Raw genomic sequence first — 26,308 nt, 5'->3', positions numbered from 1 at the left:
TAAAACTGCATATATATCTCGGGGGTAGGGAAAATGTGGTTGGTCAATCCATCTAAACATGGCTACGGTACGCAAAAACACTGGAACAAACTTAGTGAAGCTCTTGAAGAATTTTCTTTTCTAAAAATATTTGTGCTTTGTGCCAATACCTAATAAGAAAATTTTCATTGCCTAACTTTAGCCTCAATTAAAAACAACAAAAGTAAACATACATTTGGTGTATACAAATTTTTAAATTATTGGACTGACGCGGCCTGACTGACAAACGGAAGATGTAAATAATTGAAAATAAATTACTGGCTTTCATATGTTGCATTGCAAGTAAAAAAAAAAAAAAACAAAATTTAATATTTGGGTTCACAGATTTAACAGCGAAGCATCTGTTGTCATTATACTTTACTGTACATAAATATAACAAGCATTTGGCTGATGTTCGTTTATTCTTTCATTCGTTTGCTTTCCGGTATTTTTTTTTTTTTTTTTTGTATAATTTTTCCTTTGGTGCACATATTTGTGTGTGTAACTATGTGCGATAATACTCATTTAATGATGATTAAGTACCCTACGGTCAGTGGTGCACATGGTATTAAAGGTTTTTGAAAGGTAAAACTAAAAGTAAATATGTGCACATTTTACTAAGTTATGAAGGTGACCAGGAATTCAAATAATATTTATAGTGAAATCATAAACATGGGCCATCCAATATTCGTGTAGATAAGAGTCGCGACTACCAAACCGATGGTCGCGCGTTTAAATCTCAATGCAGTTTAATAATACATCACCGTGGCTGTAGCGCGTGTTTAGTCAGTCGATTGGACACAGGCAAAGTAGCCTGAGGGCCCACTTTGGTTTCTGACCATCGCCTGTAGCAAACTACCATGAGCGTTAAACAAAAAAAAAACTAGTTGACCGTTGACAAACGTAGTAGCACGCGCCTTTCGACTAAACCTCTTCTGGAATCTCGCGTCATTCGTCATAATTTTAAGTCTCAATAATCTGTTCTAAAAGCTTTGGAATCATTATTGCGTTCAAGTCTCACATTTGTTTTTCTGTCAATGACAGCAATTGTTCGAATCCTTTAGTATTGGCTTAATTTTTTTTTTGTATTCCCTTCTACTGTGGTCAATCGAAAATCTGGTCACCTTTCCTTTTAATGACATTTTCGTATTTTGAATTAAGCAAATTTTCTGTGGTTATTGTACAGCAATTAATAAAACCAATATGTATTACTCCGGGCGTACGTTAAATAAATTAAATAAAAAGAAAGAAAAAAAAAAAAAACGAACAGAACAAAGCAAATACAAGGAATTCTGGGGAATTTTCTTGAAAAACAATACAACCAAAAAAAGAGAAAAGAACCAAATATTTGATTATAATAAATGAATAATCCTTGAAAGGATGGCATCATAAATAATTATAACTATCGCTTAATAATGATGACGAGCAAGAACTAAAAGAAAAATTTTCCACTAATTATTGAAGAAAATTTTTGATAAAAAATAAACTTTATTAAGTATTCATTAATAGGAAGTAATTTACTTGAAATGGAAAAAAACAATAAACAATAAATCCACGTTTTTCCGTCTTCTTATTTGGTTCGCTTTCACCTGTTGTCCATCATCAGATTGACGCTAATGGTAATAATAATGATAACGGTAATAATGTCGCTGAAATTTATGATAAAATAGTATGAAAACACAAAACAAAACAAAACAAAATAAAATAAAGAAAAAAAAAGAGAAAAAGGAAAAAAAATCGCGTAAAAATCCCCCAAGGAAATGTGTTCGTAATTAATTGCAACGATGACATAATTTTGCGGTTTATCCAGTGAAGATCATGACCACACACATCAGTATTTAAAAGCAACTCAACATACAGGTTTTTACAGAGTGAACAGAGCAACGGCACATCCAACAACAATAGTAGCATGAGCAAGAGCGAGTATTGTGCTGAAGTAACGAAAACGCAAATGGAAAAGAAAAACTTGACATAAATAATCCTGACGGATGTGTATGTATATATTAAAACACAGATGTAAACACATGCAAAAAGGTCGTCAAGCAAAATGCAAAAAAAAAAAAAAAATGGCAAATTGTTGACCAATGATGGAAATCCAGCACAGAATTTTATTTACATATTTTTTTTAAACATCATATATATATTTATATATATATATCTGAAATATAAATACGTAAGTCTTTGTATGCATGTTGAACTTTCTTTGTCCAGTACATGTATATATAGTACACATATATATATATGTGTGTGTGTGTGTGTGCGTATGTATGTATAAAACAACTACAAAATAATTTTTATTTGATGTATAAATGCAATCACAAACGGCAATACATGCATTTCTTCTCTACAAATTGTATAGTAAGCGGCTTGTGTGTGTGTGTGTGTGTGTACGCATGTGTGCATGTGTGTACAAGTAAGTTTTTAAAACCAGCTCAGATCTGTATTCATGTGTTTATTTATTTATTTATAGTCGCTATTGAAACAAGATCTACTCATTCCTTCATTGCCTTGATAAGAGAGTACAAAACAAACTGTACTTTAGACACTACTTCAACAATATATTCTGTAATAGCTAATTCGCAAGCTGTTAACTTATAAGTCAGTCGAGCAATATGCCCGTACGCATATAAACTGCATGTGTAAGTAGATTCAATTTCTGTTTAGCCGAAAACTGAATTTTTCTTACGCAATAATATCTAGGTGATGGATATCGACAATTCGCTGCAAACCGAATATAATTTATCTTTCGTTTAACGGTAATTTCGTATACAAACAATAAACCAACATAAAGATAAATATGTCTTTTTTTTTACTGGTGAATGCAATTATAAATGTTTATATGTATTGAGAATCATGTGTATATATTTAAAAATATTTATACAACGTCTTTCTCTCTTCTCTTCTCTTCTCTCACCCTCTCCCTCTCCCTCTCCCTCTCTCTCTCTTCCTCTGTCTTGCTTTCTTCCCTTTTCCTATCTCTTAGTACGGTCTGTCCATTCATAATCACAACAAGTGAGACAAAAATGTGTAAAAAAAAAAAATTAATATCAAAAGAAAAAATTTGAGAAAAATATATTTTTTTTTTTTTGCTTACAGGTTTGCTTGTGAAGTGATAGAGATTTCCGGATAACAGCTGCCTTATTTTATTTGGAAGGATTACATAAGCATTTCTCTAACCCAAGCTATAAACAACTGGATTAGTGAAGGCATTGTTTTTACTATAATTCAATTTAATCCGATACTGTCTGTCACTTTTTGTATGCTACTGTCTGTATGCTATGATCGAGCGGGAATCATATTGACCTTCCATCTATCAGGACCCAAAAACAAATCTTTTCTTTCTCGCAAAAAATGAAGATATTTTCAGGAAATTATGATCGTTTGCTAATGCTTTAAGACTGAAAAATATTTTTGTATACTGTTCACATCAACTTTGCTGTTTGCTTCTGATTGATATGCTTTCCCATAATGTCACATGTTAATCCTTAGACTTAAGTTCGCTTCTTAATATTGTAAACTTAAAAATATTGTAAAAAAATCTATTTATCTTAAGCTTTTCTGTAATTTTCATCAATAATCTCTCTCTAGAATATCGTAACTTGAGCCTTTAATCTTAAGGGTGTTGCTTAATTCGGAATGAGCGTATGCTATAAGCCAAAATGAATATATAAAATCAGAAAAGCAGAAAAACTTCCCCCTTTTCCACGACTCCTTCTATGAAAAAGATTATACTAAATACTTTCCGATTTCATAAGTATTGTGAATTTGTTTTTAATCTCATTCGGATCTATACAGATATCTTTATTGGTTTACGTTTAAAAAAATATAGTCAATGCACACTGTCGTTCAAATATGCTAAAGGCTTCTAAATGATGCAAACTTTCCAAACAATTTCAGTCGACAGAAGCTTCAACTATGAAAAGGAAGAAGAACTTGTACATCTGCTAGCCTCTCTGAGTCCAATAATTAGCAAATTGTTGGGCGTTATGATTGACTTCAAAGGAGAATGCTGGTCTTGAAAGCGAATCGAACTGTAAATCAATATCAAAACTAATTATTGGAGTAATCGTCTAATGTAACCATCACTACGCAAACAACTTTTACAAATATTTTCATTAGTCTCTCATTATCTTATTGGAGCAACGCGAACATCTACTGTTTTCAGCAGCTGTAGAAACTTGCAGTCAGCAACAACAGAAAAAAGAAAGAAGAAGCTTCATTCCCATTAAACAGTACTTAGGGATGCTTGGCAGATCTCAAGTCAGATCGCATAAAGTGGGTAAAGTAGAAACACAGAAAACAACTCCACTCAGCTCGAATCAAATTAACAAGAACACTTTTTAAGAAAGAATATTTGCTTGGAAACCAATCTTTTAACGGGCACTGATGGTCTTTTCCCCTTTTTGTACAGATTCTGTAAGATCATGGACATACTAATTAAGGAAGTTTTAAAAGTTGCTATAGCTTATGGCAACAATCAATTTTGATATCGACTATCAAACGTTTTTGAGTGAGGAGAACGGCCTTGAACGCAAAATTGCCAAAAGTTTTAGAAATTATTACAGGTAGATAAGTATTACGCACACATACACGAAAAAATTGTGTTTTCTAGGACAGCTGGAAATTCTGAATTTTGCTGAAAATTTCTTTGTCTATTTTATACATGATCCTAAAATATATATATAAGAAAAAGAGAATTTTTTTTTTTTTTTTTTAGGCAAACGTAGTAGGACTAAAAGCTTTGATTACAGTTGAATAGAATTTTATTATTTGTTTGACTTTAGAAAAAAAAAAAAAAAAAGCTTTTGCTTTCTAGGTTACAGAATAGGAGAGTTTTTTGGCCGACTTAACCGATTTTCGAAACCAACTTGTAACTTGCTTTTGCCGAATTTGTGCAAAAAGTGTGTGCGGACAGACCAACATGCTTATTTCAATACAGAATTTTGTTGGTACTGCGAAAAAAAGGAAATGTACAAAATGTATTTATAATTTTAAAACAAAATTTATAATTTTAACTGAAAATTTAAAAATTGCTTAAGTAGTAGAAACAAAAACGAATTCATGCAATCGGAAAGATCTGAATATCCTTTGAAAATGGAAATATAATAGCACATGATAACACATACTAATTAAAGGCTAGAAGTTTTTCTTTGATACGCATTTTATATATTGCATTATATCATGGATTGCTTAATGTCACTTAATATCTACATTTCAATGCTTTCGAGAAGATGCTGACATGTCACCGTCGGTAGAGAATAGCACATTTTCTTCATACTTTTGCAAAGTTGATCAAAGTCTCAATGCTCTCTTTGTATTGTTATAGACATTCATATAGATATATATGCATATTGTATAAGACGATTGTACCATAAATAAGGTTATAAATGCACGTAAGCAGAAAACCTCTTTACAGATGAATAAAATTCAATATTAGCGGCAGCAGTTGTTGTTATTGTAATGGAAAATTCACTAAAGACAGAAAGTTGATTACAGTTAAAAAACAAAAACAAAAAGATTGTTAAAAATAAACACACAATCAAACATATGTTAAGATGATAGGAATCCATGGCGAATGCAGTAAAAGCAAGCAAATGAATTTATGCAAAAAGGGAAAGAATACTTAGAAAAATATTACAAAAAAAAAAAAAAAAAAAAACATAATTCAGAATTTACATGATTCCAGAGATGTTTTGCAACAACAGCTTACTTATCTACATGCACATACAACACATCATACCTTACGTTACGTTGGGTAATATAAAGAAAAACAAAAACTCGAATTTCACAATTCAAGTAACTTTAAGAATAGATAAAGAGCAAGAAAAAATAAAAACAATGCAAAATAAAATTCAAGGAAACACATCAGCAAGCATATGTTGCAACAAATAATAAAGACAACAATGGCAAAAGAAAATAATAAAAAAAAAAAAAGTGGAAGCACTAAAGAAAGAAGAACCTGCATAAAAAATCATTTTAAAGGTTGATAAAATATGAGTTTACAAAGAAATAAAAATAAAAATGAAAATGAAAACGAAAAAAAAAATAAAAAAATACAAAGTTGTAGTAAACAGGTGCATACAACAAGTTGTACGTATATCATCAACAACGAAGCCGCTTTTTTTCCGTTTTCCTCTTATTCTCTAGGAGAAGTAAGTAATACAAAAGCAATTCATGAGTAGCAATATAACAAAACAAACTAAAAATGACAACTGCACGAAGGCAGAAACAGAAGGATATATGCATACATATATGTCGCACATTTTTACAGACCTACTGACACTACTACTTAAGAGTCTGGATATAGCAACGATATTACTAAAGGGCTTAATACTATTTGTAAGCGTCTAGGTTGTTTCGCTTGCATAAACGAGGTATGCATACACTCTTAAAAACATATAAGGAAAGAATTAAATAAAAATGTATACAAATATATATATATATATATATATATATGTATATATATCTAAGAAAAATAAAGTTCAACATAACAATTGAAAACGAAACAAACTAAATGACAATTTTACGTGAATTTTTTACAAGTTGATGAGTAGATAAATACACATCAAGCATACCCCTATATACGCACTTAGACATCTTTACCAAATGACTGCACACCTAACGATACCTTCGTTTAGACATCGACTGAATATAAAATGATGTACAAATTTTATAAAACATCTCAATATATATATATCTATGTATATATATTTCTGTTTCGTTGCTTGTTAAGTAAACTGTTTGCAAAGAGGAGTGATCATCGTCAGAAAAACAACACACAACTATGTCTTCGTCATACGTCATCCTTATACTGTTTATACAGTTGTTGCAAAATAAAGCTGCTTCTCCTTGTTGCTACTGTTATGTTGTTCTTGTTGTTGTTGTTTTTTTTTTTTTTTATTCCTATTGTTTTATTCTATTTCAGGGTTATTTGTCAGTTCTTACCTTTATGTGTCAATTCTATTTATGCCGACATTGCTGTGTAAAAGTTTTTTTCTTTTTTTTTTTATCTCTTTGCCGTTCCGTCGACTTTAAAAAAAAAGAGGAAAAACAAACATCAACATTGCACAGCAATGATGAAGTAAATCAACCAAAAAAAAGAGACATTTGTTTTCTTATGTTTGTTTTCGTTCCTTTTTTTTCTTGTTTTTTTATGAGCCAAAGTAATTTACCAGTAATGTGTAACATACTTTGCAGGTTTTTTTTTTTTCCTTTTTACGTTTAAAGAGACATCTACACCCAAGTGTATGTATTGGCAGCACACAATTGTTTTTTAATGCAAAGCAGCATTAAGTTTATAATACATGTGTTTGCTTAAAAGCATATATTTTTTTCGCATTTGCATATATATGTACATGTATGTATCATTTTTCCATATGGAGAATTTAAATCAAAAGGAGAAAAATATAATGCAACTACTGAGAGTATTATTAATGAATTTAAACGTTAGAAACAAAGCATTACTCATACGTACGGAGTTTTTTGATGTTTCTTTACAAGTGTAATAAAAGCATGTATAGAAGAGTAACATCATTGTTATTACAACCTAAAAAAAGTATGTTTTTGATAATTTTCTTTAGGATGGAAGCAAAGTTATTATAAAAATAATGTTTGAGCAAATTGTTAAACATAGTACTTAAGTACTAAATAAGGAAATTAGTTATAGGAGAAGTTCGAAATTGCAAAGACAAAAAAAATTTTTTCAGGTATAAGTATTTAAAATAAAAAAAAATTTTCTAGGAAGAGATGGAAATTTTCAAGAAAAACTTATCTCCAAAGATAATAAAAACTGGTTTTAAACAATTTACGGCGGCGTCATGTTGTAACGAGTGAAAGATTTAAAGATCTAAGAATAGATAATATTTTTCATGCTTGACTTACTTATCTGAGCATAGGTGACACATAAAAAGCCATGCTTGCTGAACTTAACAATATGTGGTGAGGAGCTGTAAGAAGAAAACAAAACAAAAAAAATAAATGTAAAAAAGAGAAAACACTAAATAAAATAAGATTTAATTGTGTTTAAAATAATTAGAAAAAATAATAAAATTTTGTAACATAAATTAAATTTTTGTTGTCAATTTTTTTTAAGAAATCAAACATTTTTCCTTTGTACAGGATATTATTTAAGCTTAGGCTTACATAAAAACATATAACCGCGTACAAAGCTTAGTAAAAAATTGAATTAGCAGTTGATTTTAAATCTGCAAAGCCTAAAAATATATATGGTTGCCTGAATATGGTTTGAAAAGAGTCGTTGTGCCGAGCCGAACGTGCTGCATAAGTTGTAGCGTTAAACCGCAGAATATAATTTTAATTAAAATAAAGATTTGGTCGCATTAGAAAACTAAGATTAAAGGATTTCGTCAAGTCGCAGGATACACTATCAAATAACGAGTTCGTATGCGTAGATTAGGGAAGATATATCGAAACTTATGAAAATTACACACCGTACTGAATAGCCTAGTAAACAAGAGTTCACGTCTACCAAACCAATGTTCGCAGGTGTGAACCTTGGTGCAATTCGCTTACCCAGGCACTTAAAGCCTAACATTTACCGATTGAGCATTCAACCACTAGACTACCTACCTTTTCCTTTTTTCCTAATCCTTTTTAGCCACTAGCCCACTAAAAGTATAGGGGAATGTTTATTCCTTACAACAAAGATGTTTAAAAATGTGTTTAAGGGATAGTACGTTCAAGCCGAAAACGATAGACCAAAACACAAGGTATTTAGCTTGCTTTACGCACCAGCTTATTAAGATATAAGCTGTCATGAGCATTGACTGTCCCTTTGTTGCATATAAAAAAAAAAAAAAAAAAATGCAACAAAGGAATTATAAAAAAATCTATCCATTCTTAAGTACTGCAATAGTTTCAAGCCAATTTAGCCTTGTTTAGTTTATTAGCATATTCATTCAATAGTGAAACATTTTAATTTTTGCAAATGGAAATGAAACTTTGAATATTAAGCGTTAAACTTGTTCGTCAATCAACTATTTCATGTAATAAAAGCGATTTTTGTTAAATATTTACTTAAACAGCAAACCATTATAGTACAAGTCTTAAGATAAAGCAAATCAAAAACTGTGAAATAAAATCCCGGAAAATTGTAAGAAATGCTTTTTATTTATTTTGTGGAAGGTTTAAAAAAAAAAAAAAAGAAACAAAACAAAAAATTCCGCAAAATTGAAAATTCAGATAAAGCTTGACGTTGCATTTGAAGAAATAAGACCGCGTTTGTTATGGTAGAGTTAACAACGGTAAACAAAGCCGCTTGCTGTTGTTATTGTTTTATTGTTGTTGCTGCAAATAGACAATTCATGATAAGCAAGCAAAGTTGAAATACATTTGTTTACATTGTGAAGCGTAGAGCGTAGATCAAGAGAAATTGATATAAAACCACGAATATTGCTGCGAATATTGTATATGTTAAGAATTTATTTGTCATGTCAATAATATGCTTGTAGTTGGAATGTAGGCACGCACTTTACATGCATACGCATGTACATGTCGAGATGTATGCAAAAGGAAAGCTGACGTAACAAACAAATCCGCATTAGGAATTGGAAAAAAAAAAAACGTTGCAGCATTGTTATTCCAAGTTTGTAAAGTTGCTTTGGTTTCGAATAAGCTTTGACGATACGGTTATTTGATTTATTTACGTTATTGTTGCTATAGTTATTTAGTGCCTTGTGTCATGCAGTCAGTGGTTACTAAATGAAATATGCTTCGAATTGTTTTGCAACGCTTAACAAGAGCACAAGCAAATACACGCCTATACAATACGGCTTTACGTTTTATAGTTTGTTTGAAATGGCTGGCAACATAGCTAAACAAGCAGTAACTACAACGAGTTGATCAACTACAACGCTGCCTTGAATGTTAAACAGAGAAAAAGATATATAAAAACAAGAAAGAGAATTTTTCTCATTCGAAATGAAAAAATCCCGACAAGCAGTCAAGGAAAATTTTTCATATTAAAAAGAAAAAAATATTTTTAAAAAAATCCTCAGATTTATTAGACAATAAATACAAAAAAGAAAATAAATAAATAAATAAAAAAAAAAACAAAACGAAAAACGCGCCGCGCAAAAGCGAGAACAACGAAAACCGCGAAAAATTCAACCGGCAGGTTTGTATCTATATGTGTGTATGCCTATGTGTGTATGTGAGTGTGTTTACAATATTGAAAATAAATCCCAAGAAGCTTACAAGAAATTTAAAATTTACCAAAATTTTGGAAAAATAATAAAATGTTGATAAAAATTATTTTGAAAAAAGTGCAAAATTATGCAAAAACATATATCAAATAAAAAAAAATGCATATTACAAAATTATCACAAAAAAAAAGAAAAGATAATTTTTCTTCGATTTAAATGTTTTTTTTTTTTTTTTGTTTCTCAACATTCATTGTTGGGTATTTAACAAAATAGGAAAAAACCAAAACAATACATATTCGTAAATATTTCGGGGAAATAAACCCAAAAAAAAAAGAAAGTGTAATCAAGACAAATTAAATTTTTTGTTTTCATTTTGTTTTGATTTTCAACATTGAAAAATTTCTTGTTTGCATTTCTAACATTACAGCATATATGCGCTTTATTGTTTATACGTGTGTTCACTTTCTCACTCTCTCTGCTCCCATTAAAGTTATCAGGGGGAAATCACATGAAACGAAGTAAAAGAAACGCCAACAAAAAGGAACAGAATTAAATTTCATTTCGTTCATTCTACTGATTGCATGCTTAAGTGCGTGTTGATGTATGTGTGCATGTACATGCCTGGGAGAGACAAACAGATTGAAAGTAATATATAACTAACCAAATTCGAGTAAATCTCGTCAACTCAACTTGTCAAGAGCACAAACGGGTTTTTGTATAATATAACAAAAGATATTTGTGCCATAGCAAGAGCAGTAAAAGCAGTAGCGGCATCAGCAGCATCAACAGCAGCAGCAGCAGCAGCAGCAGCAGTAGCAATTGCAGATGCTGTAGCATAATACTCGATTTTTGGTCGAATGATATCAAGTGTCAACGTGTTAGTAGTGTCTTTAACCATTCAACCAGTTATCACAACCATCAACGCACAACGCATCTCTTGTAGCTGTACCCTCCTTAATATTTCTCTGTTCATCGTCACTTGCAACGTTTTATAACAGCAATATCCGTCGCGCCCGCCAATATTACACTGTCGGTTCATTCTTTATTTTTTTTATTTTTTTTTTTTTTTTGTGATAACCATCATCATCATTGTTCAACATCATCGTCATTGCCATGGATGATAATCGCATTTTATGGCTCAAGTGTTCAATCTCGAATTTGTTGGGTGTATATGAACCTGAAACTGTTAACGGAGCTGTCTTTCGACATAAGGACGATTTTAATACATTTCTTGAGAGCAAATATACTAAAAATAAGGATATCAATAAAGTTCTTGTATACATATGGCGTACATTTTACGACAAACTCGTCGAGGAGGAGATCACCGTCCTCGAAGAAGGTAAATAATTTCTAATTTATTATATTTATATATGTCAACACATATTGAGAGATGTTAATTAGAATTTATGAGTGATATTTAAAATATTTTAATAATTTTTCTTTGATTGCCATTTTGCAATGTTGCCGGCACCCATTGGGACCAGTTTTACGTAAGATATTGCATGATTTTAAAATGTATAAAAATTTCAAATCAATATTTTCTAAATTTATTAGTTTAGTTTTTTCTTAATTTAATAATATCATTATACATTTATAATAATGATTAGAAATAACATTCGCGTGCCAATAAGATAAAATCTTTTACGGCACAATTACAAACAATTCAACAAATGTCTCGATATGGATAATAATAATAGATAAGATCGAATCAAGGCAAAGATACGGGGTCAATTATAAACAATAAATTACTATTTATAGATTATAAAAGGTTTTAATAGCCTAAACCCTAAACAACCTCGGGCTTACAATCATTTTAATACGATGTGGTAAAGACTTTCGCGACTTTGCTGCGCTAACAGAGAATAGCCTTGATGATGCAAAATACTTATGGTCACACAGACTTACATCTAGCAAACAACATTTTTTCATATAAATATTCTAGTGTTCGTGTGTAGATGTGATCCGAATACAAAATCTTAGGCGAAAACTGCGATATTCTTTTATACTTTTGTTTTTTACAAACATATCTAGCACAGTTATTAACAAATCCTTCCAACTTATTGCTAGAAACACGATCTAAGCTACCGTAAGCGTTCACGCGATCAGATATGAAAGGCAGGACTAGACATTTGATAGTACTCCACCTTCTAAGGAATAGTGTTTTAAGCACTACCGGTAGTGATCTTGAAATAGTGTATATAAGTGTAGTTGGAAATAATGTCTAAGCCTGCCTCAGCCTGTAAGACTCACACGCATCACATGCCAATCTCTCATTATCACAAACAAAAACACATACAGAAGAGCATCAATGTTTCCTCGCACAATAATTTTTTCCGGACGATATTCAGGACTTTCGCAGTGGTATGCACGGCGATTTAATCCTAATAATAATTTACGACGTCAAGGTATCGCTAATAGCAAAAAATAAATGGACTGAACCACGCTTGTCTTCAGAATTCATAACGAAACTCCTAAATCAATGCATGGAAATTTTCTCCAATTAATTCCATTTTTTTTTTTGTTAGAAGAGCAATTTAGATCACTGAAAATAAGAGAAATTCGGCTTAAAAGACAAAATGCTTGGACGACAATTACGATGTTAAGCTTTCCTTCTTCAGACTTCAGAAGGCCAAGGCTAAGAACATTTCGTGTTGCCAAAAAGCCAAAAATCGATCTAAAAGTGATCTACGTAAGCTTTTGTAATTTAGGGTACAAAACTTAGTCACTCTGCAAAAAATTTTCAAAATATTTCTACACAATCTTTAAAAGGATTAAACAAAATATAAAATTTTTTTTATAAACTTAACATTTTTAATATCTCGATTTTATATATTTAATACGTTTCTCTTATCATTGAAATGCGGACTTAATTTGTGCCGGAAAAATTTCTTCTTTTGGAAATTTTTAATAACTTCATAGTTTACAGTTCATTATATTTATAATTGCATTCAAATAATCTTCAGGTTATGCACAGTATATATGCATACATTCATTTCGGGAAAGCATAGAGAATTTAATTGAGTTTTGCGGACTAACAATATTGTTTGCTGTACGTATATGTATTGTAAAAATAAATTGACCCCAGAGTTTGTAATTCAAAGAGCAAAAGGAAAATGTTGTTTGAGCTTCTTTTGTAAAAAAGGATAATTAAAAAATAATTTAACATTTTATAAAACCCATCAACACTTGGAAATTTTGAAAATTTATGTACTACGCAAATATACATGCGTTCGTGTATACGTGATATATGTACAGATATATATATATATATACACATGTATATTATGCGTTGCAAACACTTTCCGATGCATTTCAAACGGAACAATAAAATTAAAATAACCTCCTGATGATGTGGGTAAGACTCGCTCAGCAAACAATGTGAAATACAAGCAAACAAACGCATGCACATATATGTAGACATATAGAACATGCACATATAGCAATGAATTGCTTAAGCAGGAAAGTTTACAACGATTTATACAGAGACATATACGTACAAAAATACGTATATACATATACATATATATATATATATGTGTATATAGTGCAGGCATAGTAGAGAATCGGTTGCATGAAACTTCCTTTTGCTACAATTTGAGGCAAATATTTTCACATTGTAACCAGCATTACATTAGAACGCAAACACGAACACATATACATATATACACACGCGCACACACACACACACGCAGGTCAAGCATAAAACATTTAGTATAGTCCTAAACAAAAGCCAGAAGAGAAATACACTGCATACCGAATACACGCACAACTCACAATCATCTACTGAAAAGAAAAAGTTCAGCTGGCATATCGAAAAGTTTTGCTGTCTAACATCAACACAACGCCAACCGAAACCAGTGAACTCCAACAGTGTTAGTTTATGTATTTATATATACACATATACATATATACATATATATATATATATATATGGTGGCATCTAATGGATATGTGCTTTTGAAATCTCCCACGGAAGCAGCAAGTGTTTACTTGCCGGAGCCGGACATGGAAACAGTCACGGACAACAATTCAACAGCAACTAAAATTCCCCCTCCTTTATCTGTATTTGTTTTTACTCTTCAGTAGTATGCATCTCCGGCAGCCACAACAAAATGCAAAACCAAATTGTCGTTAGTTCTTTCTTTTTCGTTTTTTTTTTTGTTTTTCTGCTCGCATGTAACAAGCCATACCATCAGCAAACAAACAAACAAACAAACAAACAAACAAACGAAAGAACATAAACTTCTTCTTTATTTACTTTGCTTTCACTATTGTCACTGTTATGTTTTCGTTGTCATAATGTAGTATTGTCTTGTTTTGCATTTGAGACGATCTCAAAGAAGAAACAACTCAGTTCATCCATCTGCAAAGCATCGAAAATAGTAGAGCAGGCAGTCGCAGTGAACGTGTACGTGAGTCGTTGGTTTTGTTCTAAATTTTTAAGCTCGCCAGTGCCACTTCATCATTAGCATCATAGCGAAATGCGCGAACCAACAGGAAATTATTTAACCCGTTATATATGCGGCACGCCACACTCCTACCAATCCCCCACTTAAAAAAAATGTTTACTCTTAGGTGGCGGCGGCTTTTCAACGCCTGCATTGCATTGACAGTGCATGCGGTGAAGAGGTAGACAGCAATCCGATGCAGTAGTAGTAGAATAACAAATTTTTTTTGTTTTTGCTTTTTTGTGTCTTATCGTATATTAGTTCACTTCAGTCACTAACGCACCTTTTTGGATCTCAGCAATTTTGGGCCGTTGTTAACAATGGTCGATGTACAGCAGTGAGTTACAACCAAAGACAAATATACAAAACTGTGACCGCATCACGTTTTGCATAACATACGTTGACACGCACACACACATACACACACACATGTACACGCACCCAAATATAAATTCTTCGGCTATGTCCACACATGTGAATTGGAAATTTGGCATCTCAATTTCAAAAAGTAAACCTACACTTTGTATACAGCTTAGAAGGGATCATCGACCCGAACCGTTTTTATTGTTTCCTTTCAATTCAACAAATCGAAATTTAACGTTTTGATGAAAGACGAAAGAAATGAAATTTCGGCCAGATATGAATGAATTTTATTCTGTCATATTTGTAGTGACTAATGAAATATTGAATAGATTCCACATATAGTGATCAATATCGCTATCTGATAATCGTTTTGAATGTTTTCACTTTCAAGTTGAAGATGCGCAAATACCACTGCCGTTTTTCTTTCTTATCTAACCTAGAATCCTGTATGGAAAATTGCCTGAGATCAAATATAAAAAGAGAGTATAACAACAGTCGTTCAAAGCCAATTAGGTTTCTTATAGAAAAGTTAATGAAATTTCGTAAAAAAAAATAATATTAAATACCTTTCCGAAGGCATTGTGTGGACTTTGTTATTTACACCTCTAGTTAAATCAAGCGGCAGCTATGTTAGCTTAATCAACTAAATTCCGGCAATAGTTCGTTGGCAGATAAATTTCAAAAATCTCGTCGAATATTAATTTTACTTGCGATGAGTAAAGTGTAGCATGCAAGATTGCATAACTCGACGATCAAGCATACCTGGGCAATCATTGAAAAAAATCACGTTACGTAACAAAAAACTCGTCCTTAATGTCATCCCAAATAGAAACGAAAGGCTTTTCCAATGATTGAATCTCTTTTGATTTGAAAGCGTTGCAAAGGAAATAGTTGTCCCATGTGATAATGACCTGAGTCAGTGAATTGTCAATTCGAATTGGCATAGCATTTTTTATACCCTTCACACCACTTGTGCGGCAAGACCATATTAATTTTGTGCGGTTATATGAAAAATGCAAATGGATTTGAAATAGACTTCAGCTTGTTTGTCTGTCTTGCTTTCTTGTGTTCGACCTGCAGGTCATAATTTTTTAGATGTTTTAATGAAATTGACGTGTTCTGGCCCAAGGACGAACGCTATTAAAAGTATTTCATAGTCCGTTCTCTTTTTCATCTCTTCTCATATAATGATTCATTTTGTTACGTCGTCCTATGAGTAACGGTGGTATAGGATATTTATTAGTGGGTTGTGGCCTTCTTATAGTGTTTGTCCTTGCTTTTAACAGAAATTTTTTTTAGCAAACTGAGAAAACCCAAGATGCAATACCAACTTGATCTCTGTGATGAAAATTCCATGATTGATCGCAATACAAATGTAACAGCAAGCGTGTGCAAAATTAAAATTGAAAAGTTCGAAGCTTAGCAGACCTGGTAACTGGCAACAACATAACATTGATGTGTATCTGATAACGAACTTATAAGAGCACCGCAGATAACCTCAAAACAAAAAGTCTCAAAGCATTAACGAGGTCGGGAAATGCTCATAAAGCGATAGCCCATATTTGTTCATAACTAATCCAATAAGGACTTGCTTGAGGGCGAATATTATAACAAGTTTGTTATACAGATTAAAGATCTTTCTAAAAACGGAAATCAAAAAATCAATCTTTAAAACAATTCAATAAATTATCCGTCGGACGGATATATAGATATCGTTTTTAACAAAAACTCCATATTATGTTATTAGAAAGTGTTGAAAGGTCTCCTTATGAGTGACAGTCGGTTTATTTATTTATTTGCATTTATTTACTTAACAGACACGACTACGTTCGCTACCAGTGGAGTGAGAGAGAGTAAATCTTTTATTCTAATTAATTTAACTACAAAAAAAAAAATTTTTTAAATTTAACGCAAGTAAACAAAATTGAAAAGTTGAAATTAAAAATTGATAAATTGATAAATTGACAAATAAAACAGAAAGAAGGAAATGAAAAAAGGGGCAAAGCTTATATACGCCTAGATAAGGGCATTATACCCATGAAGTTATATGAGTGTGGGATGGAAGTGCGTTCCCATCAAAATTTGGCAACAAGCGAAGAGCTCGTACTACATACTCTTTGAGTGCATTGCTCAATTCAGATATCGATACTAAATGATAAGCGTTAGTAAAATTACCGAAGGGAATGCGGACAATATCCTTATTTGTGATAAGACATTTTAAGATTCTTGGTTAATAATAAATTTGTTTACAAATTCTATCCTTTTATAATTTCAATTTTAATTTTAATTTTAATTTTTTTTTCTCAACTCTTACGATATATATCAGATTTTCTATAGTAATTTATTTACAAATCGTTTTTCAACAGTTCCCCGCCCACCGAAACCAGAAAAAGTAGAAAAAAAAGGTAAAAAGGGTGCGAAAGGAGCCGCCAAAGCAGGGGGAAAAGAAGGGGCTGCTGGAAAAAAACCACCTCCTGGCGCCGCAAAAAAAGGTATGAAAAACCAAAAATTAATTTAAAAAAAAAAAAAAAAAAAAAAAAAAAAAATGAAAAAAAAGGAAAGAAAGTATCATTATTCGATTTCTTTAAAGCAGCTGAAAAGGACCGTAAAAAGGGTGGCGAAGAGCCGTCCCAATCTGCGGCCGAAAGAACATCAATCAAGGAAGAACAATCAATCAAAGATACTGATGCGGAGAGTGCTATAGAAGGCGAGAAAGAAGAAGTCGAACAAAAAAGTGATGGTAAGAGAGAGTTTAAAGTTTTCCTTTCATCTTTCATTTAAAATCTCTGCCTCGTAACAGCACTTATTTTCATTATTTGCAAGCAACTACCGACGAAGAGGATGGAAATGGTAAAAGATGCATGCATGCATGCAAATAACAAAAAGATTCATTTTTAAGTTTTCATTTTAAATTATCAGCAAAACTAGAAATCTCACTGAACTTTTTGTGTCTTTTTTTTTCTTTTTTTTTTTTCTTTATTTTAATATGAAGAATATATTTCAGTTGTGTTATCCCACTTTTCCTTTCTCTCTCCCCCTCCTTCTGTCGGTCACGCTCTCTCTCTCTCTCTCTCTCTATCTCTCTCTCTCTCTCTCTCTCTCTCTCTCTCTCTCTCTATCTCTCTCTCTATCTCTCTCTCTCTCTTTTACATACACACACTTCAGTTTTTTAAATAACTTTTGACTGTTTTCGGCAATGGTATATATATTCGAACCGTCGCATGGCCATTGTTTTGTGCTGCTATCTAACGGAGTCGGCCGGGTAATGATTAATGCTGCACAGAATGTTTTCCATGATTTTCTTTAATTGCAAAGTTTTTTCTTCATAAATATTTAAGAATCTCATTAATGCGACGCGTAACGTATAGATAGATATATTTGTGATTACTCTTTATGTATATTTGTGCATAAATATTTTCATTATTTGAATTAATTTTCTTCTCGGCATTACATTAAACTCATTGACTCATAGTGTAAAACGTATTACAATTATAACGAATCTAGATTTCGAAATTTTTCTTACGAGAATTTATGCAATATGATGTAAGGTATTTAGTGCTTTTATTGAAAAAGTGTACTATGAAAATTCATTCGAGTACTAAAGAACTTAAGGGGCAATATGCTCCTTTCACCTAGATTTAGACATAGTCTTTAGGATAGTTTCAACGCAAGGGGCTTTGGAGCGCGCGATGAGCGGAGGACATTTTTCTCAAGCCCTGATCTAGAGAATGCTTTACTTAGTTGGTTTACAAATTTTATATAGTCGCTCCTGAGCAAGTTTGTAATCAAAGAAGAAATATGAAAGGGAGATTAATGCCCTATGGATAAAACTCTTTTGGATACATTAAAACTTGGCAGCTCACCAATTTTACATCATATAAAACTAACATCCGTTCGAATATCCGATGAAGTGCTACTAAGCGAGTAGTATGAAGCTAAACCTTTTAAAAGGTATCAAGGTAGAATAGAAAAAAATCTTCTGTAGAACCAGAGATACATGAGACATTGATGATAGGAATAACAAAATGCAACATTCAAGCTATCAAACATGTTTGGTGTAGAATTCAGTTGAATTTGGCATTTAAAAAGAAATTTTAAGAATATACTAATCCCTAGAACAGCAATTATATATCACATGGTACTAAATCGGTTTAGTTAATTCTGCAATGGAATGCTGCTAAATCGCTTAGATGGAATGTCCTACCATATGCCCTCTTTATCATGATCTTTTCGACTTGTGGTTGGCCTCGCAGCTCAAACTACATTTAGATGTCGAACAAATCGACAAATAGATTTTCTACTTCCTTCTACGTAGTTGCCCTTTTTTCTCAACGGTATGAATAATGTGTGCTTTTATATATCTGCGAATTTCATCTCTGCTAAGACAAAACGAAAAAAAGAGAAAAGAATTAATTCAATTAGGCAATAAGTACATGTGTGTAAACTCGGTTTTGTGCAGTTTTTTTTTATGCGCTTTTTATTTACACGGTTGGTTTAATGCGACTTATTTCGTTTCGATTCGTTTTGTGTATAAAGATAGATAGAAGGAAGAGAGAGAGAGAGAGAGAGAAGGAGAAACAGAGAGAGAGAGAGAGAGAGAGAGAGAGAGAGAGAGAGAGAGAGAGAGGAATTCAATTATTTATTTTTTTAAAAAATATTTTCTGGTTTATTCTTATTCTTGGGCATATTTTGCAGGGGAAACTTTTTTATGCGATCCCTGTCCACCGCGTAAAATAATTCTTCCTTTAATATGTTGTGAACAATCATTTTTTATAGCTATTTATGTAGCTTCTGATTATACATATATATATATATATACATATATTGCGGTCTGTTCGTGCGATCCTTGTTGGCCAGGTTTACCTCTCAATTGTTATTTATATAACTAATTCATGTTAGCAGCATGTTCTTTAGGCTTAATATTTTTTAGGTTTTCGGCTAGGCCAACATATAAGCCAAACACTATTGCAACTTGGTATTAAAAATGATGATATTAAAAAAGAATATGAAGAGAATATGAAGAGTCTTCCGGAAAAAAATTAAGAAAATTTTTACTGATTATATTCAGGGGAGATGGACGCGGCGGTGCGTTCATGTCATGTTCATGCGCCTGTTTGCGTGCAGAATTGTACATTTTCATGCGTTGACGGGAATTATCAAAAACTGCTTTAATTTTAGTTTCAGTTTTAGTTGCATTTAAATGGAATTTTATGTCAAGATTCATCATGCACACCATCATTTTCGAAAGTAAACGAAAGAGTTGAGCGTGATGCAAAAAGAAAAAAAAAAAAAACTACATGTCAGCATGGTTTGGCTTCTTCTGCCGCTTCTTAAGCTGGGACACTACAACTATTCGTTGACGTCGAGTTCAGTCTTATCTTTTGTGGCACGCAAATGCTGTGTTGATTTCTCTCTTCCTCTGTTTTCAAATTTTTTGCTTTTTCCTTTTTTTTTTTTTTTCAACATAACAAAGAAAAAGAGAAGAAAGACATTAATTCTTACTTATAAGGAAACTTTTTCTATTAACACTTTAGGTTTATTTTCGTTCATCATTTCGTTTAGGTTGCTTTTCTAGGCTTTTTAGCATTTTCATTATAAAGCTTGATTGGTTAGAGTTGAGTTTCTTTTTTTTTTTTTTTTTTTTTTTTTTTTTTTTTTCTTTAATCATACGCCTTAAGAAAGCCAAAGAAAGAAGAAAGAAAGGGAAAGAGATTGGAAGACTGAAACAGACATTGGTGGTAGAGCCTTTTTAATTTTAATATAAATTACTTTTCATCTTGTTGTCTGACTTACTATTGTTACAATGTGATTAACACACACACACACAGGCACACACACGCACACACACACACACACACACAGACACACACACTCACACACACGCGCACACATTTCACATATTTACAATACAAAAAGATCCCCATGATTATACTGTGCAACTCGTTGGCACTTCATCTTATTTACATATATTTCGAAAGCTTCACTTTAACACGCATATACAACAACAACAAACACAATTTTATTACATTTTCAAACTCATTTGCAAACATTTCCGCAATATTTTAATGTAAATAATGTTGACAATCAAAATTAATTTATTTATTTCATTGTGTCTCTGCGCGTATTTGCGCACGTTAAGTATGTAAGCGTGCGGATATTTGGAAAGACTTTTATTTAATTTTTGTCATTTCTTCTGCTAGTGGCCGCCAAAAAAGTGGCTGCAAAAAAGAAACGGAAGCCAGCTTCTTCACCAGAATCTCCACCAACCTATAGGGAAGTTAAGGTGAGTAAATGTATATTAACTAAACCTTAATTATTATTAAGCATGCGAACCATATGAATGGGTAGAGAGAAGATAGCTGTTACTCTTTACTAAAAGCTTCTGTAGACAAGATAAATAAAATATAAAAAATAATCTTTGCATTCTTTCACTTATATCCACCAGTTAGTTATACGGACAATATTTCTTCCTTTTTTTTTCTACAAACCCTTATTTACACGAGCATAGCATTCTTGATAACAACGAAGAAAATCTTGGTCAAATTTAATCGATTGTCATACATTTTAGACCTACTGTAAATCTCTAAAACTGAAAACTTTTCAATTTTCATAATATATTCTATTCAAACACAATCTGACGAGAATAATGGGTAACCAGAGATACTAGAAAGACTAGAGCCTAGATTTATTCCTCTAAGTAAATTTTTAAAGCGATAATAAAAATTTCCTGAGAAGGACAGGGGGACAGATGCAAGTAGCTCCATTTGACGGTCTCTGCTTATTAAAAATATATTATTTTTATGTGGCTTGCGTATGAAAAAGGTGTGCAACGCGATTAAAGTTATGCAGGAGAACCGGATAGAACGGGAACAAAACAATTGATTTTCTTCAGATAATTTCATGGCATAAATAGATTAATTCAATAGTTAAGTTGCTTAAGTTTTCGCGAACGACTCGATTCAGTTCACTCCATCGCTCAATCGCCAAATGAAACCAATTGAGATTTAATCATAATTAAGTCGGCTTTCTCAAGCAGAACGGGTAACTTCATAGAAATTTTAATTTCCACAACAACATTTCGGCTGCCAATCGGAGACACTTTCGCCTCTAATAGCTAACTTTGCTTCCATCATTTTCCTCGTACATCTTCTTCTTTTAGTTTTAGGCGCGTTCTTCCTTTCCGAAAGATACAAGCTTCGAGGTGTAAACTGCTCGTGCCTTTATTTTCTAAATATATTTTGTTCACAAATCACAATCCCGGCGAAAATTGTCAAGTTTTAACCTGCCTTCCTACTTTGGGCACGTGTTTAGGCAAAACAAAAAAAAAAAAGGGAACCATTGGATTTTTCGGAACTCAATATAGACTCAAAGGCAGCGAAATTTAGCTTGCACAAAATCGGTGTATAGGAAAAAAGAATACAAAATGAAGATAAAAAAGCGATTGCCACTTGTGCAGCTCTCCATCATCAATAAATTCGAATTATGCACCTTGGAAGCAAGAGACTGCAGTTCCCTTTCCATATTTTCGAAAATAACAAGTGAAAACATTTTAGCGGACCACTGTCCTACATTAAATTACCATACACTACTTCGCTTAATATGGTTATACATATAACGACTTTTCAAAACATGAAAAGTAGTCGAAAAAGGTGATTCAATATGAACTATTTTTAGCAGTGGACCTTAACACGTCATTTCATTAATAGATCTGAAAAATTGCGACCGAACACAACGTAACGTGGACAGACATGGGGCGGACAGAAAGACAGAGAAGCTTGGTACGATTCCGAATCACTTTCGGTAAAGCAATAAATGGCTCCGCACTACCTTGTAGGAAATGATCCATTTTAACATTAAAAACAAACTTCCAATTAATATAAAGTGTTACAAACTGTTATGATGTAGACCAGAAACAAAAGATTTATAAGGGAATGCGGGCTAAACGGCAACGATATAGGGAAAATTGAGAAATATATTTAATTTACGTAATGCTATGCATCTATTTTTATAGAAAATTGTACCAGCGTTTGTTAAGACTCCTCTAATACATTGTCATTTTGGTGATATGAGTATGGCTGGCGTGGATCCAAATACAAAATTTGTTTATTTTATACGTAAAGATATTAATGGAATACGTAAGTGTGTGAAAAGTTCAAAACATGAATATGAAAAGATAATCAAGTTTATATTTATCGAGCAGCAGTCTACTCGAATATCAATGAATGTTTTGCCGAAATGCCAAAGCGTTTCCTCTTGGGCACAGTGCGCGGTTCTATGCTAAAATCCGTTGGCGTAACTTTGGATCAGGTAAACGCTATCACACACAATATCACACCTAATATGCAAGAAAATTGCATTCGCTTGGAAGCGAAAATGCAATAATCATTTTTTTAGTTAAGAAACGCCCCCGCCATTATTCACTTAGTGCTAGCGTTTCTAAATATATCTGTCTATATATCTAGTAAGTATTTGTTTAAAATTTTTTAATCGATATTTACTACGAGCCATTACGAGGCTAAACTTTCAAGATAGACTGATGGGATTTCTAAATGATTGCAGATGTGCTCATCTAGTAATCGAAAGAAGAGATGCATGGACATAGCAACGAAAGATTGATTACAAAATCCTCTAATAATAACCTTAATGTAATCAAGAATATATAAAAAAAATTTTTATTATTCATTCGCTTGAGTAAATGTTACAAACAATGTAACACAAATTAATTTCCTATTCGTTACACACGGTCGTGGATATGAAAATGTAAAAAACATTTAAGATTCATTACAACTCCAGCTTCTTCTTGCAGTCATTGTCTTTTCCCTTTTTAACTTTCCCCAAAATATTAGCGGTTTGTTGCTTATTTAAACATGTTTTAATTAAAGTTACAAATTCACTGCAAAATGATTTTGTTGTTAAGAGCGCTCCGCAAACAATTTATTTAACAGACCACAACAAACCTAATATTAGAGCAGGGAAGTGAGTTAAGCTTGAAAATTACTTTTCTAAATGTGTATTGTTGAGGAAAATAAATTCCAGTAGAAATGATATTTAAGCTGCCTAACGAAGTTAAGGTTAAAAAAATATATTAATTTAGTTAGCATATGGAGAGAGAACAAGAGATGCTTATGAATTATGATTGTAGCGAATCTAAGTTTTCATTTAGGAAGCGCAACCCATGTCGAAAAGTAAAATTGGAAATGTATACACTCTTGGTCGATGCAAAGTTCGGATCTGATGTAATCAAGTCCATTCGTCCATCCGTCCATCTCTCTATTCGTTCGTGTAAGATACACTTCGATCAGTTTTTACAGCCCGCGCTGCCACAATGTGTGCATTAAGAAGCCACAACTGGCAATATAGTCTCCTAAGCTATGAATAAATGTAGAATTAGAAAACGACCGAAAAAAGAATCAAAAACCGCAGTAGAAATTCCCCCACAATTTTCCCTAAAAAGACAAGAGTTATTGATATAAAACCCAATATAAATAATTGTTAGAACCATACCAGGCCGGCTAACGTGACTGACACATTTAATAAGAATAATTCAAAAATATTCGTTGTTTTTCAACTTGTTTCATGCGTCCGCATTGCAAATTCGATGATTGTTGGTTTTTAGAAAGGAGTTTGTCAAAAGGCTTGCAAAACTCGGAAGGGATCGTATAACTTGTATACATTGTTGACCAGAAACAAGTTCTGAATCGATCTGAACATGTGCGCATTGGCAATGGCTGTGGCAAACATCCTCCTGGGGTACCGTATAAAGTGAGCCTTCTTTTCAAGGCAAGAGAATAGAAGAGAGTTATTTGTAGAATACAAAAAATCCAGCAACAATTTGCTTCTATTCTCTATAAACAATCCCACAGTGTAAAGAAAAGAAATCAAAGGAATTTCCATTTTTTTTTGTTTTTTTTTTTTTTTAATTTAAAGATGGTAGTGAGTATAGAAGGTACGGCCATGAAGCTCGAATGCAATGCCTCCAGCTTTTTAAATCGATGTCTAGAAATGGCGTTGAGCAATTTCAAAATGTTTGGAAAAATCAGAAGCTGGGTTAGGCGTTTTAACTATGATAAATTACTGATTCTATCTATCCGTGATTAAAGCGCAAGCTCTGGCTGAAACGGGTTGTAGGTGATTAAGTAAAAGATTTTGTCTTGAGGAGAAACGGTTTACTCTAGAAACAAGTAAGATAATTATGTTCGGCTGTGACCGTATCTTTTATGTCCATCATCCTTATTTTAATCAGTAAGAAAGAGAGAGACATTAAATTTGGCCACTCGATAATTTTTGGTGGACGGGGTTTCCTCTTTTATGAAAATTTTTTTGTATGCATCTGGTATAGTCTCTGAGTAGAGAGTGCAACCTAGAAAACAAAAGTATTCTTAACTGATTTTGAGCGATTTTTTTCGCCAATTTGGCTCACTTGCAATACCAATCTAAAAGCTGAAAGAGCTTCCAATATGTCTGTCAAATTTAGAGCGGACATGATCGTTTTGGTGGCCAAGAAATTGGCGGAGAGAGGGAAAGAGAGAGAGAGAGAGAGAGAGACGGGCTAAAAACGATTCCGAATTTAATAACGATCAAGAATGCATAGACTCTTAATAGGACTTCTGAAGCTTCCGTTTGTGTGATAACACAATGAATATGACCCCATTCTTCAGAGCTGGATACTCTTGGTAACGATATACATCTCTTTGCATGCTTGTCTATATTGTACATTGTCAAGACAGAGTTACTTAATTAAAATGTGGTTATAAAAAAAAAAGCATTTAAAATTTAAGATAAAATTCTTCTCTGCACTAACAATTTCCAAGTATTAATATGCACTGGCGGGGATGATTTCCACATTAAAAAATTACAATTCAATATTAAAGCTTTCTGCGTATATGCTGGTCATTTTTTCTTTTTTTGTTGCAGATTTTCAAGCCAGCAATACGATTTCAATTTCGGGAACCAAAACTGATGGAACAGAAACGAATGGAAGGCCATGAGGGGCCGCATGCTGATGTTAGCGTTTCCACCGAAATTAAAGATTCTGGTCCTGGCCTATTAGAATTGTCGAAACCATCGGAATTTCGTTTAAAGGCACTTAAACAAAAAAAGTATTTAAAGCGAAATTTCAATTCCTTTTTTCTTGTTTTTTTTTTTGTCTTTGTAAAGCTTTTGTTCTGATCCGTTTTGGATTTGTTGGCATTTTTTTTTTTTTTTTTGTTTCCTTTTTATTTTTGTTGACCATCATTGGCTTTTTGTGTTTCTTCATTTATTAAATGCTTTTCTGTTTTTATTGCCGGTTTTTTCTTTTTTCTTTTTTTTTTTTTT

The 26,308-nt window shown here is 32.4% G+C and overlaps 1 long non-coding RNA gene across 1 annotated transcript in view; it reads right to left on the bottom strand.

Annotated features, from left to right (window-relative positions):
* LOC119638062 overlaps nt 1-26,308 on the bottom strand; it is a 117,138-nt gene that overhangs the window by 17,257 nt on the left and 73,573 nt on the right. Inside the window, exon 3 of the long non-coding RNA XR_005247376.1 lies at nt 7,900-7,964. This is a non-coding gene — a long non-coding RNA (uncharacterized LOC119638062). The remainder of the gene's footprint in view (nt 1-7,899; nt 7,965-26,308) is intronic.

Source organism: Glossina fuscipes, unplaced genomic scaffold (genome assembly GCF_014805625.2).
Source record: "Glossina fuscipes isolate IAEA_lab_2018 unplaced genomic scaffold, Yale_Gfus_2 62, whole genome shotgun sequence".
In the NCBI taxonomy this organism is placed as follows: Eukaryota; Metazoa; Arthropoda; class Insecta; order Diptera; family Glossinidae; genus Glossina; species Glossina fuscipes.
Note: the sequence above shows the minus strand (reverse complement) of the source record. Positions and strands in the feature narration are given on the sequence as shown.